This window comes from Peromyscus leucopus, chromosome 7 (assembly GCF_004664715.2).
Source record: "Peromyscus leucopus breed LL Stock chromosome 7, UCI_PerLeu_2.1, whole genome shotgun sequence".
Lineage (NCBI taxonomy): Eukaryota > Metazoa > Chordata > Mammalia > Rodentia > Cricetidae > Peromyscus > Peromyscus leucopus.
In genome coordinates, this window is record NC_051069.1 from 35,719,652 (window position 1) to 35,738,513 (window position 18,862).

Here is an 18,862-nt window from a genome sequence, read left to right on the forward strand (position 1 = left end):
GCTTTATCTCATCTGTTATCACTGTGAGCTTCTTTGTCTAAACTTCTGAATTTATGGAGGAATTTTTCTACCAGTGAATTTAGAGGCTGAGCTACTGCTCCCTGAGGAAATAATAGGAAAAGTCATTTCCTGAGATCATTCTTTTGACAGATTAATTAATGGTCAAGGGCATGAACATAATTATAATATTGCTCAATATATTATCTCAAATAACCTTCACCATGTAGAATTAACTGTGTAACCTAGCTATAAAGGCCACCCGGTCATGCATGCATTTGCATAAAGGCCATCCAAACCCAAACATTCATGTGATCTGCTCATGAAAACAAGCTACGTAAATAAATATAACCTTTCCCAAAATAAATGTAAGTGAAAAAGTAGGGTATATGTGCTGGTTTATGATTCTGAGAAGGTCCTCTTCCTGGTATTTCATAGCACAGGACTATTAATACTAATAGCTCACGTATGTCTGGAATAATAACAGAGTTCATCTAAGGAGATATCTTAGGGTTTCTTTTGCTGCAACAAAACACCGTGACCAAAAGGGAAGTTGGGGAGGAAAGGGTTTATTTGGCTTACACTTCAGCATTGCTGTTCATCACTGAAAGAAGTCAGGATAGGAACTTAAACAGGGCAGGATCCCATAGGCAGAAGCTGATGCAGCAGTCACAGAGGAGTGCTGCTTACTGGCTTGCTTCCCCTAGCTTGCTCAGCCCACCGTCTTATAGAACCCAGGACCAGCAGCCCAGGGATGGCCCCACCCACCATGATCTGGACCCTCTCACATTGATCACTAATTGAGAAAATGCCTTAGAGCTGTATCTCATCAAGCCGTTTCCTCAACTGAGGCTCCTTCCTCTCAGATGACTCTACCTTGTGTCAAATTGACACACAAAAGCAGCCGGACACCAACATCATGGCTCTGCATCCTGTTTGTGAGCCAGGATGTGAGTTCTCAGGTGCTGCTCCAGTGCCATGCCTGCCTGTCTGCCGTCACGCTCCCCGCCATGATGTGGGTGCTCTTCTATCCCTCCGGAACTGTGAGCACCAAATAAACCCTGCTTTCTATAAGTTGCCTTGCTCATGTTTTTATCACAGCAATACAAAAGTAACTAAGAAGTGACTAAGATATAAGTAAATCCAAGGGTCTCCAACATCAGGAAATTTCAAGGAGTGCAGGGGTGTGGGGCATTCAGAGATAGTCCTTCTTAGTCAAAGGATAAGTTACTGCACTTGGACCCTCCCACCACCAAGAAAGAAGAACACTTGGTGGGCTTATTTGGACTTTGGAGAAAGCATGTTTCTTATTTGGGTATTTCCAGCCCATATAAGAAGTATAATGGCTCTTCTTGGTTGTCAACTTTACTATATTTGGAATCAACTAAAACCCAAGCTGCTCCAATTCCTCAGACTCCTGCCTAGCACTGCAACAGAACACCAGCTGCTGCTTCCCTTCCCCCCTCTCTACACATCCTGTGGATCCCACAGACTGTCTCCTCCTGACCACCCTTCTCCTACTTGTCCCTGCACCCCACCCTCCAACACCAGAAGGCATTCCCTGTGAACACTCCAGCCTATTTTCCTAACGTAAAGAAGGAGATGCCTATCAAGGTACAAGAAGCATACAGAACACCAATAGATTGGACCAGAAAAGGGAACCCCCTTGCCACATAATAACCAAAACACTAAATGTACAAACAGGAAAAAGAATATTAAAAGCTGCAGGGGAAGGAAGCAAGTAATATATAAAGGAAGGCCTATTAGAATTACATCCAACTTCTCAAAAGAGACTCTACAAGCTAGAAGGGCCTAGATAGATACCCTGTGGACTCTAAGAGACCACAGATGCCAACACAGACTACTATACCCAGCAAAACTTTCAATCACCATAGAAGGAGAAAATAAGATATTCCATGATAAAGTCAACTTTATCTATCTATATAGATAAATTTGACTATATATATATAGATATATTTATCTATGATAAAGTCAAGCAATATCTATCTATAAATCCAGCCCTACAGAAGGTGTTAGAAGGAAAACTCCAACCTAAATCAGTTACTCCACCCATGAAAACACAGGAAATAATGTCACACCAGCAAAACCAAAAGAAGCACACACACCACCACCACCACCACCACCACCACCACCACCACCACCACCGCCAAGAACAACAAAAAAACAATAGGAATTAATAATCATTAATCACTGATATCTCTCAATATCAATGGATGCAATTCCAGAATAAAAAGACACAAGCTAACAGAATGAATATGAAATCAGAATCCATTCTTCTGCTACACACAAGAAATACACCTCAACATCAAAGAAAGACCTTACAAAGGGTTGGAAAAGATTTTCTAAGCAAATGGACCTAAGAAGCAACTTAGTATAGAACAACTGGTATAGTCATTCTAATATCTAACAAAATAGACTTCAAACCAAAATTAATCAAAAGAGATGGAAAAGGACATTTCGTACTCATCAAAGGAAAAATCCACCAAGATGACATTTCAATTCTTAACATCTATGCCTCAAACACAAGGGCACCCACTTTTGTAAAAGAAACACTTCTATAGCTTAAATCACATATTGACCTCACACACTGATAGTGGGAAACTTCAATACCCCACTCTCACCAATGGACAGGCCATCCAAGCAAAAACTAAACAGAGAAACTCTGAAGCTAACTGACATTATAAACTAAATGAACCTAACAGATATTTACAGGACATTCCACCCAAACACAAAAGAATATAACTTGTTCTCAGCACCACAGGGAACTTTCTCCAAAACTGACCACATATTAAGAGACAAAGCAAGTCTCAACAGATATAAAAAATTGAAATAATTCCCTGTGCCCTTTCAGATTACCATGGATTAAGTTGGATATCAGTAAGAACAGAACACTCCCTCATTGCTGGTGGGAGTGCAGACTCCTACAGCCACTGTGGAAATCAATATGGCAGTTCCTCAGGAAACCGGGAATCAATCTATCTTAAGACCCAGTGATACCACTCTTAGGCATATGCCCAAAGGATGCTCCATCCTACCACAAGGACACTTACTCAATTACATTCATTGAAGCATTATTCATAGTAGACAGAAACTGGAAACATAGATTTCCCTCAAGAATGGATAAAGAAAATGTGATCAGCTGCTAAAAAAAAGAAAGAAAGAAAGAAAAAGACATCATGAAATTTGCAGACAAATGAATGCAACAACAACAACAAGATAACCAAGTTACAATGCATAGATTCTGAGAGGTTAAGTAAAGATGGGGGTCCTAGGAGGGGTGCATGGATCTCCCTGAGAAGGGCAAATGGAATAGATTTTGTGGATAGACTGAGGATGGGTTGGAACGTGAGCCAAAAGGTGGGACTAGGGGGAAATAGAATGGAGGCAAAGAGTTCAGTGAGAGACAGCTGGAATTGGGGGTATTGGTGGGGTGAGGGTGGAAACTTAATGTAGTAGAAACTTCCTGGAATCTGTGAGGGTGATCCTAGTGAGGACTTCTAGTAATGGAGGATATGGAGTCTGAACTGGCCATCTCTTGTAGCAGGCAAGGCTCCCAGTGGCAGGACTGTGTTTCATTAGGTCCAGTTCTTGGCCGAGGGCATCCCATGGAGATCTGCAAACAACCCAGGCTAATGCTGAGACAGAGGGTTGCTCTCCATAAACTGACAGCGGGGCCTCATTGCCAAGGACAACACCCACACAGCTCATTGAACGTGGAGAGGCTGAGCTGGTGTCCACATGGAGCCTTCACCCCTACATTCTAGTCTCTTTGATGTGGGAAAGTACTCTGCAGGCTACTGAAAGGGAAACCTAGATGCCAACCCAGCTGCAAAACCTTTGGCCTATAATTTGTCCTGCCTGCAAGATGTACTGAGGCAATGGTGATACAGACCTTCTGAGAGTGGCCAACCAATGCCTGATTTAACTTGAGGCCCACTTCTCAAGAAGGAACCCAGGTGATACTGCTTGGATTGCCAGGAACCAGAGACTGGATAGCCCAGAGACCCAGGGTAGGAACAAATACGGCTGGTCTTAAAAATAATAATTAATAAAAAATAAATGAAATGATGAAATGATTCCTAAAGATATTCTGATATATATGTATGTATATATATATATCATTGAATATATATATATATATATATATATATATATATTCATTCTATCAGTACTGTTTCTCTAGAGAACCCTGACTAATACACCAAGTAACTGTGAATGCTGCTAGCTTTGAGTAGATCCTGAACCAGGCTTTTCAATGGTTACTCTACCATTTAAAACATATGATCCAAAAGACCTGATGGTACCCGAGGTATCAGTGTCAGATAGAGATGCTGTCTGGAAACTTTGGTGGGCTCCTATAGGTGAATCACAAAAAAAACTTGGAGGATTTTGGAGCAATGTCCTACCATCATCTGTAAATAACCATTCTCCCTTTGAAAGAGAGTTTTTGGCATTCTATTGGGCATTAGTGAAAACTGAACATTTGACAATGAGCCACCAAGTTACCATGAGATTGAATTGCCCATCATGTGATGAGTATAATCTGACCCACCAAGCCATAATGTAGAACACGCATAGCAATGACCTGGTGGCAGGGTGACTGACTATATTGGACCGCTTTCACTGTGGGAAGGACAATGCTTTCTCCTTGCTGGAATAAGGACTTATTCTGGTTATGAATTTGCCTTTCCTATACGTAATGCTTCTGCCAAAACTATCAACCATGGACTTACAGAATGCCTTATCTAACATTATCATATTCCATAGAGCATTGTTTTTGATCAAGGCACTCACTTTGTACCCAGAAAAGTGCAGCAGTGGGCCCATGATCATGGAAGCCACTAGTCTTACCATGTTCCCCACTATCCTGGAGAAGCTGGCCTGATATAACAGTGGCATAGCCTTTTGAAGACCCAGTTACAGGACCAATTAGGTGGCCGTGGCCTAGAAAGATGGGGCAGTATACTTTTTTAATATGATACTTTTCCCACATGGCCATGATTCATGGGTCTAGGAATCAGGGAGTAGGGATGCTTCCATTCAGGATCACCCCTAGTGGCCTACTAAGAAGAACATCTTTGTTTCCTGTTCTGAGGACCAAAAGTTCTGCTGACCTAGAAGTTTTGGTACCAGATGGGGAAGCACCTCTGCCTGGAGACACAAGAAAACTCCCCCTGGTCACTTTGGGATTCTGGTGCTCTTAAGCCATCCATATTTTGAGTTTCACATCAGAAGGACATAGAAGGCTTTTGTGACAAACCTTATCCCCACCCCAACCCCCCAACCCCCAAAAGTAACAGCCTAGACAGAAATCTATCAAAGAGAACTCTTAAAACTTGTGGTAAGGATGCTGAAGTGTAGATCTCCACAACTGAGGGCTTCTGGCGGGAGTTCAGGTGGAGAAGAACTCGATTTTCTTTAAGGGGCTGGCCACCTGGAGTTTGACCACGCTTCAGTGAATATATGAGCAGCACAAATTGGAATGTTTTCTCTTCTTTATTTGTCAGAGGGGGCAGTGAAAAGGGTGGGAGGGTGGCCCGGAGGCCTATGAGGTGAGTGTGCTTGGGGTTCACGATGTGAAATTTCCAAATAATCAAAGAAATATTATGATAAGAAAAAGAAAAACAACTAAAGTTCTTGTACAGCAAAAAGTGTCTTGCAGTTATTATTGCTGTAATGAAACACCATGACCAAAAGCAAATTGGGGAAAACAGGATTTATTTCACATGCAATCCTATATAACAGTTCATCATCAAAACAGTCAGGACAGGAACTCAAACAGGGAGGAACCTGGAGGCAGGTGCTAATGCAGAGGCCATGGAAGAGTGCTGTTTACTGACTTGCTCCTCACGACTTGCTCAGTCTGCTTCCTTATAGAACCCAGGATCACCACCCCCAAGTGCAACCCTACTCACAATGGACTGGGCCCTCCCACATCAATCACTAATTAAGAAAATGCCATACAGGCTTGCCTATGGCCTGATCTTACAGAGACTTTTTTTCTCAACTGAGGCTACCTCCTTTCTGATGACTCTAGCTTGTGTCAACTTGACATAAAACTAGCCATCACAAAAGAATATCATTCAAGTGGGAAAGCAGACTGAAGAATGAGGGGGAAATCTTTACTAGCAAAACATCTGACACAGTGTTAGTGTCTAGAATATTCAAAGAACTAAACAGTAAATATATAAAAATAAAAAAAGCCAAACAACCTAAACAAAAGATGGGGCATAGATCTAAACAGAGAGTTCTCAAAAGATGAAATATAAATGGCCGAGGAATATGCTCTTAATATTCAAAATCCTTTGCTATTAGAGAAAGGCAAATTAAAACTACTTTGAGATTTCATCTTACTCCAGTCAGAATGGCTAAGATTTTTAAAAAAAGAACAAAAATAATGATGGTCAATGCTGGTGCATAAGGAAAAGAGGGCAATTTTTCACTGTTGGTGTGAGTGAATAATTGAATAAAGCAAACTGGCACAGCCACAATGGAAACCAGTGTGAAGGTTACTCAAAACTGCAATAGATCTACCATATGACCCAGCTACACTGCTCTTGAGGATACACCAAAAAGACTCTATATCCTAATCTAGAAATAGGTGATCATACATGCTCATTGCTACACCATTCACAATAACCAGGAAATAAAACTAGCCTAGATGCTCATCAACAGATGAAGGAACTATGCCAATGTGGTACATTTAAAAAGCGGAGTCTCATTCAGCTGGTAAGAAAAATGAAATTGAGGGTCAATTAACTAGAAACAATCTTCCTAAGTGAAGTAACCCAGCCAGAAAGGCAAACATCACAGAGAACTGCACCTAAAGCCTCACACATGCCAGGAAACCACCGTAGCATGAAACCGTGCCCCCAGGTCTCTATTTTTTTCCTACTCTTTATTTTGAGATAGGGGTGCTCACTAATTTGCCCAGGCTAGCCTTAAACTCACTCTGTAGTCCAGGAAGGACATAAACTTGTTATGCCCTTGCCTCAGCTTCTTGAGTAGCTGGGATTATAGGCCTCTGGCAGCCAGCCTAGCTCACAGTACAGTTTGAACTTAACTTATTGAATTGAGAAATCTCAACTTATTGAGATATAAACATAAAATAATTCTAGCTTTCCTCATAACTACTCAGTTGAATCCTAAACTTGTTGAGTGTGAGTACTAGAATGCTAATTTTTTCAGCAACACTCAGTTACAAGAACTAGATAAGAATGAAGTACCCAAGACCCTGCCCAGATCCCTGCCTTGACTATTCTGCAGCCATGACAGGCTGTGGAACACACCCAACAGAATACAGGCCCCTGGCATAGCACAATATGCCCTTGAGGCCCCAACCTTGAGCCTAGTTCTAATTACAGGAAAACCCTGCCAGATGTTCTTATACAGTAAAAGATGCCAATTATAAGTTACAGCAAGCAAGGTCAGGATAAAGAAAATATGTAGTAGCCACAACAACTGCTAAAAGAGATAATAGTTTTCTTGCAGCTGCAAACTGACCAAGGACAGCACTTCTGGATGAGAGAAAAACATCAAACGTGAGTCTGCTCCTATGTAGCCAATAGACCCCAGACTCGCCTTGCTTCACCCCACCTTGCTCTGCTCCCTATAAACACCCTGCCCACTGGCTACTCAGGGTCTCTCCTGCTCTGCTGCTGCGTCAGATGGATGGAGAGTCCCAAGTTAACTCATAGTAAAGACTCTTTGCTTTTGTATCGGATTCAATCTCTTGGTAGTCTTTGGGGGATTCTGGGTACAACAAGAAGACGATAACTTTATCATCTGAAGACATTGCACATCATGCAGAGAAATCAAGCTGGAGCTGAGCTGGATGATCGCCCCTCACGGCTAGCTTTCATAGTGCTAGAAGGTACTATACAGGTTGCTGTGGGGAGAGAGGCATCAATGGTTTTACTCATCTGTGAACCCCACAAACTTCAAAGATGAAAGGCAGGATGCACCCACTTATGCAACAGTGGTGTAACTGTTATAGGGGTAGCTGGGGGCTCTCTGATTGGATTTGAGGCCCACTCCATGGGAGGAAATTCATGCCTGGTACTGTAAACACACTAAAAAGCCCCATGGTGGGAGAGGTCATAGGTCCTAAGGGGGAACCTAATTCCGCTGCACAGCTAAACTGACATAGTGTAGTCCCAATCCAATGATTACACAGATGGTTCCAGGGAAACTAAGTCACAAAAGAAAACTAAAAGTCATTCATCTGGGAGAAGAACGGGTAGGGAGGGTGTATTGAGAGAGGTGGCAGGGAAATATCAGAATGGGGGGGGATGTAACCAGAATGTATTATATACACATATGAAATCGTCAAAAAACTTAATAAATCTCTATTTTAATTATTTCAGCTGATATACACTTATAATAATACATAAAGGGGATAGAGTGAGGTAATCAATAAAGGTTAATTAACATTTGTAAAAATCATGGTTTTTAAATCTCATCTACTGACAACACCTCATTAGCACAAGTGGCAGGAAAGAGCATAACTGGCTCTCTCTTTCCTTCATCCTCCACAGCTCTCCGTTGTTGTTGTTGTTGTTGTTGCTCTTTTGGGGGGGCCACCACCCAGTTTTCAAATAAATCACACAGGGAGGCTTATTCTTACTTATGAATGCTCGGCCTTAGCTTGGCTTAGTTTCTAGCCAGCTTTTCTAACTTAACTTATCCCCTCTACCTTTTGCCTCTGGGCTTTTCCTGTTCTCTTTCTTCTGTAAATCTTACTCTTTCTCCATGATTTGCTGTGTAGCTGGGTGACTGTCCCCTGGAGTCCTCCTTCTCTGGCTACTCGATATCTCCTCCCAGTATTCTCCTTCTATAAATATTCTCTGCCTGCCAGCCCTGGCTATCATTTCTCCTGCCTTGCTATTGGCCATTCAGTTCTTTATTAGACCATCAGGTGTTTTAGACAGGCACAGTAACACATTTTCACAGAGTTAAACAAATGCAACATAAACAAAAGTAACACACTTTAAAATAACATTCTACTAAACCTTTATCTCTTTCCTTCACAAACTTCTATCTTCTGCCCTAAGAGGTACCTATAGAAAAAGCAATATTCTACTTATTAATCCAGACATTAGTATGGTCCACCATAGTCATCAGCCAGCCCTCTTCTAGGAGCTCAACTGATAGCAGCTGCCAACCAAAGTGCTCCCAGGACAGGACATGTTCAGGGTCTTTTCTCTGACTCAATTTGAAGTCAGTGGCCTCAACCTCATCACTGCACAGATTGTGGTTTCTGCACAAGTACCATATGTCATCTCCAGGCAGTGTGCAAATTCACACTGGATCCCTCTGCTCAAATCTGTCAGAATTCTTTATGCATTCACTTAGCCAAATGTTCAGAAGCATACTGCCCAAGCGTCCTTCTAGTGGGAATGGGCTACTACAGCAAGTGTGTTACACCATAAACTCTCTAAGACACAGGTAACACCACTCTCTATAGGTAAAACCCCCCAAAGTACCACAAATTTATGTCTAGTTCCCCACACTCCAGATTCAAATGGGAAGCTTGGAAAGGAATAAAATGTGTTCTCAGCATTCTTTTCCTTAAAACTCTTTACTACATTCCAGACACATCATAATCAAGGCAAATATCCATCCAGAGAAGATTATATCATTCTCCTCTTTGTGTGTTTAGACCTACAAATATCCCAACAAGATTCTCTTAGTCTTTACCTCAAACTTTACTGCGAGCAAATAAGAGGGCTGGCCACCACTATACTAACTGCATAAATGCCAAAAGATAACATCTCTTCAAACCACCTTTTAGCCTACATTGTAAGGGAGGGGTGATGGTCAGAGTGTGGTTTTACTGGAATGTCAGTGCTTTGAAAATCATCTAGTATAATGGTTGATACTACAGTAAATATGCCTTCTGACTGGAACAAAAATCGAGTCAACAGTCCTGAGTAAAATAAAAATACCTTTCACTGCTGTGCTACACTTCTCATGTGAATTACATAATACAGGTGTTATTAACTGCATTTTACATATGGACACCAAATGGAACTGTGATTATTCAGTTAAGGAACAAAAATAACCAATGGAAATAAAGCCTTCAGTGCTTTAACAAAACACAGGTTAAATCAGCTGAAAAATAAGAGGATGGGGCTAGTGATTTCTCTGAAGTTAGGAGCACTGGCTAGTCTTCCAGAGAACTGGGGTTCAATTCCCAGCACCCACATGGCAGCTCCCAATTGTCTCAAACACCAGTCCTTGGGTATCTGATGCCCTTTTCTGGAGGCATCTGGAGGCATCTGCAGGTATCAGGCACCCACATACATGTAGGAAAAATACAAAAAAAAAGAATAAAAATTATAACACAGTATGTACTTAGACTAATGATCACATTGTACCTATTTACATTATTTTAGAAGTCCTAGTAGGAAGAAGGGTAGAAGATAAAATGAAAATAACTAAGTTACCAGGTGAGTCTTCAAGCATCTTGTCATAGTACAATCGTCACTAATTTTCTCAAACCCTTTTTCCCTCTTAACCTACAACTTACATAACAAATCTTTATAAGTATTAAACTTGCACAAAACTTTGGATAAATGAGTGACAGAACCAGAAATAAAAGCCACGGTTGCTTACACCAAGGAGTGTCCTTCAAACACAGGAACACTAGAGGGAGGTGCCAATGTTTCAGTCATCACATGAGCTGTGTCTGCACCTGGCCAATTTCACAAACAAATTTGATTTCTTCAATCAGGCATTTGCTATTTTAAATCTCAAAAATCGAAGAGCTCTAGGGAAGACCTAGAAATTACACGGGCTCATATGCTCACTTTTATACTCATACATTCACCTTGTAAAAGAACCTGAACCCCAGACCAAGTACAGTAATGTTTAGTAATGTTTCCTACTACAAGATGATGATTCAGTATACTCAAATGATACGATTTTAATTAAAACTATTTCCTCTTGGGCCAGCAAGATGTGTGAGGAGCCTAAGGCACTTGCTCTCTCTCCTAACAGCCTGACATTGATCCCTAGTCCCATACAGTAAAAGGAGAGCATCAACTCCCACGCAAGTGTCATGGTACACACACACACTAAATTTAACTTTTAAAAATTAAATTTTCTTAAAACATAAGAAGTTTTACACAGTGGTAACAATATCAATTGTATAAACACGTTACTACATATTTTAATAATTCCACTATTGCTTATTTGCGAATGTACATCTAATGAACCATAGTATCAAACTTATCTTGGCTGTTTCTAATTAAAGAGGAAATAAATGCTATCTCAACCTGCAACTTTTAACTTTCCATGTATTGCAAAGGCTAAATAATAAACCATAGTCATTAAAACCACAGTTATTTTAAAAATATAAATTCAGTTATGTCTTTAATAATTCTAGGAAAATATACCATTGAATTTCTTAATATTTTACTAAATGAAAATTAACATAGTATATAGCTTGCATTTACTAAAAGGCCAGCAGACTGTTTAGTGACTTGTCAGAATAGACTAAGCTACATAACTGTTTAAAGTCTTCTTACAATCACACAGTTACCTAAAATCAGAAAACACCTTATAATGACATCCCAATTTTACCTAGGATTGTTTATGATAACAATCAATCTCTTTTCTCTAACCAGAATGAATTAGAAGCATGCTAATTATCTGAGCAGAAAGGGAGCAATTTCTAACTAAGGCATGAAACATGATACCAAAACTGAACATGAAAAATCTCACCATAACCACCTATAGCAGCCAAAGAAAATGCAGACATGACTTTTGAAATCCTGTTTGTGTGTGTGTTTGTGTGTTTTCTCAAATGTGCACACGTTTGTTTCTCTCTCTGTCTCTCTCTGTGTGTGTGTGTGTATACACCATCTGATTCCTTCCTAAGACTGAGTTAAGTCAGGTTTCCAATAAATCTTGTACAGAATATGAGAGGACATATATAACATAAACAAAACATTAAAAAATTTAAAAAACTTAAAAATCAAGGAAGCCTCAAGCATATGTCAATCTTAGTGTAAAGGCCAAAAGAACAATTCTCTAGCACCAGGTTTCTCCCTTACCCCATGATGTCTCCCTCTATCAAGATTTCTCTTTCATTGCTCTCCCACTCCATCCCTCCCCCAGCTCAACCATTCCATTACCTCATGCTCTCATCCCCCATCCCCAGTTTACTCATGGAGATCTCCTCTGTTTCCTCTTCCCAAGATAATCTGTACATCCCTCTTAGGGTCCTCCTTGTTTCCTAGCTTCTCTGGAGGTGTGGATTATAGTCTGTTTATCTTTTGCTTTACATCAAGTATCCACAAGGATGACCCCAGATTAGACTACTAGCAATAGTGGTGAGGGTGCCTGAACTGACCTACCCTGGTGATCAGATTGGTGAATACCCTAAGTGTCATCATAGAGCCTCCATCCAGTAACTGATGGAAGCAGATGCAGAGATCCACACCAAGCACTAGGCTGAGCTCCTGGAGTCCAGCTGAAGAGAGGGAAGAGGGATTATATGAGCAAGGGGGTTCAAGATGGGGAAATCTACAGGGACAACTGAATCAAGCTCATAGGAATTCATGAACTTTAGACCAACAGCTGTGAGTCTCCATGGGACTGGACTAGACCCTCTGCATACAGGAGCAGTTGTGTAGCTGGGTCTGTTTGAGCGGCCCCTGGCAGTGGGATCAGGATCTACCTCTGGTGCATGAGCTGGCTTTCTGGATCCCATTACCTATGGTGAGACACCTTGCTCAGCTTTGATGGGGGGGGGGGGGGTTGGTCCTGCCTCACCTGAATGTACCAGGCGTTGTTGTCCCCCTCAATGGAGAACTTATCCTTTTGGAGGAGAGCAGAAGGGGTGGGCCTGGGAGGGGGCAGCTAGTTGGGGATTGGGGGATTGGGAGGAGGGAAGAAGGGGGATCTGTGGTTGGTATATAAGATGAATAAAAACATTCTTAAATAAATAAAAAAAGAACAATTCTCATTACACTTAATGAAGCAAAAAAGTAGACAATTAAAACTCAAAAAAGTGAGGTAAACAAGTCCGATGTAGGAAAACTTTTTTTTTTTTTTTTGGTTTTTGGAGACAGGGTTTCTCCGTGTAGCTTTGCGCCTTTCCTGGAACTCGCTTTGGAAACCAGGCTGACCTCGAACTCACAGAGATCCGCCTGCCTCTGCCTCCTGCGTGCTGGGATTAAAGTTGTGCACCACCGCCTGGCAGGAAAACTTTTAAAGCATCTGATTTTAGATGAATGACTCCTTGCACACCTTACCTTACACTCCACCACACTCTGATCCGATTCACAAATCACATAGACTTCATCTACTGCCCGGCGAAGATTGTTAAAAAAAAAAAAATGCCCAATAGGGAGCTCTTAGGTCAGTTTTCCGTGGATGCCTTGCTTTTGTGGGACTTTCATCAAAAGTTTTCTCTCCAGTTGTGGATGTTATTTTACAATCTACTGCAGTACTCTGATGAAATAAATGAAACATTTAAAAAGGTAAGTAAAAGGCATCTAGGAACTAGTTTTTTTTTTTTTTTTTTTTTTTTTTATAAAGCACACCTTTCAACATGAATATTTAAGACATTCTTTTCAGCTTACATCACACTTGAGTCCATCAAATAAATTTCTGCCCTGAACAAGAGGCAGGTTTTTCCAGTAAAAATCCTAGCTGGAGGGGGAAGGAAGTCCCGAAGCCCCACCCTTACCTGAGAAGCCCATGTCAGCTAAAGGCTGCTGAGAGAGGAGGAGTCCATATGCATCCCCCATCTGCACACACGCCACAGTGCAAGTGTGGGGGCCGAGAACGATTTGTGGGAGTGAGTTTTCTCCTTTCATCGTGTGGGTTCCCAAGATCAACGTCAAATCATCGGGCTTGTTAGTAAGCACTTTTACCCCGTCATCCTGCCGACCCAGCTGATGTCAGGTTTTTACATGATACTATTCATGGAATAACAAACCCATTCCCACGATACTGCCATGATACTTTCTGCCAGGCTGAGACAGCAAGAAGATTCTCATCAGATTGGGCTCAAGATCGTGGATTTCTCAGCCTCTAGAACTCAGAACTATATACCAGATAAATGGCTATTGCTTTTAAGTTACCCATTTTGTGGAAGTTTGTTAAAGCAGCACAAGACAGACTAAAACAATGTAAACACTTAAGTCTTCATGTATCTGAAACTGATTTTACTTCACTTCTGTAATAGAATAATCATCTGACTAAGCACAGAATTTGAGCTTAAGAGTTCTGTGGGTTTGCTTGCCTTATAACTCTTAGCTACTGCTCCTTTGTCTTTTTGTGGCTCCAAAGACTGCTAATGACCTGTAATCCTGTGTGATGTTACTTTTGGTAAGTTTAAAGACTTTCTTTTGCCCTGCTGCTCTGGAGACTGTAAAATAGATGTAAGTATAAAGCTACTTTTATTTATGCTGCTTAGCTCCAGTTTATGTTCTAACACCCCTGAGAAGTCAGCAAGTGAAAAAAAACCTTCAAGGCACCATTTATTTTCTACTTTTGGAAGCCTTAGAAGATGTGTACTAGAAATTCCACTGTAGATTCCTTCACATCTTCCTCGTCTTCGGGCCTCTCTTAGTCTAAATCCCCTCAGAGCACCCTCCAGCTTGGAGGGTCTTTCACTATTCTCCTTCCAGTATCCCATTTATTAATTGCAGTTTTTCACATCTATAAATATTTGAAATTAATAGTTAATTTCTTTATTTCATATTTTACCAAATTTCTTGTAGAATTCTTCTTTCCTGTGAGGAACCTAAACTCATTTATTTGAAAGTTCTCGTTAGAATAGTATCTTACTTTTCATTACATAAAGAGGAAATTCTCATTTGTATCAAGTATTGACGGTATTTCATGGCATTTTCTTCATGTGCTTTGATATTTTATTTGGCAAACTTATTTTGAGTTTCGTGTCTTTCACTTTCTTACTAGCTCACCTTTAGATGCCATCAATCTGGGCCATTACAGTTCTCCTTCCCGCGTCTTCTACTGGAGCCTACAACCTTCCCTCAGGTAGTAAGACAGACTGAGTCTTCAATCAGAGGTTACTCCTGAGAGCAGTCCCCACTGCAGACAGCCTCAGACATCGCTGCCATTGGTCACCACCCCAGCAGGGTGTGTCCTTTCAACCTCTGCAGGGTGTGTCTTTTTCATTCTAGTATTGCACAGTCCTATACGGGCCTAAGTGTGGTGATATATTGTGCACCCTAATAAACTTGCCTGAGGATCAGAGGACAGAGCCAGCCACTAGAGTAGACACAGAGGTCAGGCAGTGGTGGCACACACCTTTAATCCCAGCACTTGAGATCTCATGCCTTTGCTTGGGAAGCACACACGCCTTTAATCCCAGGAAGTAATATGGTGTATAGAGCATGAGGAAACAGGAACTCTCTCTTTAGACTGTGGATTTTGTAGAGATAAGAACTAGTGGCTGGCTGATCTGCTTCTCTGATCTTTAAGCTTTCACCCTGTTATCTGGCTCTGGGTATTTTACTGAAAGACCGCCTAAGATTGAAACAACACCTCAGTTTTCAAATCAGACCCTGAACATGTTTCCCACCACAAATGGCATCCAGGCTCTTTATCCATTGGAACTCATCCTCTAGATGCTTTGACCACTCCATCTGTGTCCCCAATCCACTCACTTCTAAAGAGAAAGTTCTGTTCTCTTTCTATCTGGAGATAGTTATCTTGTTATCTGAAAATAAAGTTTGTCACTGATGCTTCTGTAAGGTGTACTCTGTGAATCTTGGTCACAATGATAACCTGATTTAAACTCTGTTTTCTTTACATCAAGTTTTCAGTTTATGCAAACATAATATATCTAATAATATCAAGTTAAAATAACAAGTATAAAAAGACAAAACTAAGGAAAAGCTAACTATAATTATCCTGAACATTTTTAAAATAAGAGGTAGTTCTGGATTCTTGAATAATATTAGAGTGACCAGCCTTAATATTATAAATCCCAGGGGCTCAGGAGAGAGAACTACTAACAGCGAGGACTATTTTCAGGAAATAGAATCTCAGCACAGTGAACTCTACAGTCCACTTGCTTTAATTCCTCTAGCATAACATCCTATATACACAGCTTCAGTTCTGTTCTCATGCCTAGCTCCTTTCTTGCCTGATTTCTCTCTATATTTATCTACTGTTCCCTCTAAGCTCTATCTTAATTCTCTTGTCTTAATTCTGCCTCATCAAGGTCCTTTTCATCTTGTTCTTACCCAGCTAGTACTTCCCCATCTGCCTCTTGCTCATCTTCCATCTCGTCCACATGTACTCTCCTTATCCCTCTCCATTCTCCGTCTCTCCATTCTCCACGTTCCTCCTAAGTCTCCCAGGAATCCAGTTATAAATGCAAGCAATAGCAAGCTCCTGGTTGAGCAAGCTCACCAGGCTTGAATTCTACAGGGTCATAAAAGCTGGTAAGAATTTTCCTCAGGCAGTGACTACCAGGCTTCCAGGGTCAAACAAAGGGGTGATAAGAATCTCACACAGAGGGGCAGTAATTGTTAATTATCATTTGCAACCCAAAAGGGAAGTGACTAATAGGGAAATGAATTAACTAAAGGCTAAATTTGGGTAATAGCTAAGAAGAGGGATCTTATATGCTCCATTATAGTCTTAAATGTGATTGGTAGAAAATGTTAAGAATCTGTAAATTGCTAGGTCAATGGGAGAAAGTAAAACTGCCTTCTTTTTTCCTATGGCTCCTATCTGTCCAAGCTATCTGCCATTTTTCTGCAGGGTAGGGGAAAGTGTGCTCAGTCGCTAGGCAACCCATGCACAGCTAGATGCCTCTGGTGATAGTTAAAGGGAGATCTGGACCAAGAGGTAAGATCTGGGAAAGGAGGAAGTTTAGCTTAATTGGCACATCCGCCAGGCCTTCTCAAACAGGTAGTCTGGATGCTTAAGTCTGCTCTTAGAGAGTACAGCGGTATCTCTGATAAGGTACTTTCCTCCTTCTGGGGATGGTCCTGGCCAGATGCTGCCAATGATGATAATTACAGGGAGGGTTGAACTGGGGTTCTGGCTGTGCATAGCTCTCAGTGCACAGGGTTATCAAAATATTCCTTTAGTAGAGGGGAAATGGTGTAGATGTAACCAATCGTCTTATTAAAATAAGAAACACAGAGCCAATGTAAAAGAGAAAGTCGAGAGGTCAGAGCTCAGAGACAAAATCTTACCTCCTGCAGTGCTCCTAGCTTCCCCAAGAGAGCTTCTTCCTGTTTGTCTGTCTTTAAATAGTCTTTCTGTTCTGCCTTCTCATTGGTTGTAAACCCAACCACATGACTGCCTTGTCACTGCCTGTAAGTACCGCCCTCCAGGTCTTAAAGGCGTATGTCTCCAATACTGGCTGTATCCCTGAACACACAGAAATCTACCTAGCTCTTCTAACCACCACGTTCTTGCTATGGCTCTAATAGCTCTGACCCCAGGGCAACTTTATTTATTAACATAAAATTAAAATCACATTTCAGTACAAATAAAATATCACCATATTTCCCCTTTTCTATTTTAATAAAAAGAAGAAAGGCAAAAGATTATAACTAACAAAAGAAAAACTGCTGAGGAGACAAGACCAGATGAGGATCCGGCGAGGTGAGATAGTTGTGGCTTGTTCTGTCTCTCTGATCTACCAGCATGGACCCCAATAACTCGCCTCGGGTTTGATGTTATTAATAAGAACTTTTAAGATTCCTGCTACATCTGGCGCCCAACGTTCGTGTTACGAATTCATGAAAAAGCTGTTTGCCTGTGGCCTTGTGAGCCCCAGCTCAGGCCCAAGCTACACTCAGGCGGTTGTGGTGGCGCACACCAGTAGGATTTGCTGAAGGAGACAGAGGCAGAGTTTGACGCCAGCCTAGGAGACTTGGGAGAAGCTTTGGCCTGGACTGAGCCACAAACAGTGGTGGGACCATGGAAGCAGTGGCTACTGCTCCACGTTGCCAGCTCCTTCTCATCGTGTTGGTGACTTCGATGATGCTGCTACCTGGGACGAAGGGTTTACTGCTGCTGGATCAGAGAAGAATTGCCAGGACCATCGTGTTACAAGAAAGCATCGGCAAAGGTCAGTTTGGAAAAGTTTGGCAAGACAAATGGTGGGGAGAAATTGTTGTGAAGATTTTCTGTTCTAGGGAAGAATGTTTATGGTTCCGAGAGACAGACATTTATCAGACTGTGATTGCTCCAAACCACAGAGGAGGCAAAAAAAAAAAAAAAAAAAAAAAAAAAAATCTGCAGGAAACCATGACCATGCCTAACAGTGACTTTGAAATCTTCAAAAAGATGACAGGATCCTACAATGATGATTCCACATGGACTATGATAAAGCCATTAAGCCGATTAACACCATGGAAAAATCGACTTTGGACTACAAACTGGTCAGGACAATTTCGAGAGGACTAGCTGAGATGATACAGCCTGACAGACTACTCGAACAAGGACTTGAAACAAGCCCTGAACTTTCCTTTTATGCAGAGAATGGACAAATGATACAGAACTTGATGATTAACCCAAAAATTTTCTTTTCAAGATTCCCTAAAGATATCTTCACCCTAGAAAGCAAAAAGAAAAAGAGAATATAGATATGAGATAGATCATCGAATCTACTCTGAGAAAAAAGATAAAGAAATAATAGGATAAATAGGTAGATCACTGAATCTACTCTGAAGAAAAAGGGGAAGATATAAAAATGACAAAAGGTAGACTAATGAATCTATTATGAAAAGAAAAAAGAGAAAATATGGATATGATAAGATAAAAAGGGAGATTATGGAATCTACTTTTAAAAAGGAACTACTTGTTTTAAATAAGATAAGTAATGAAAATTTTT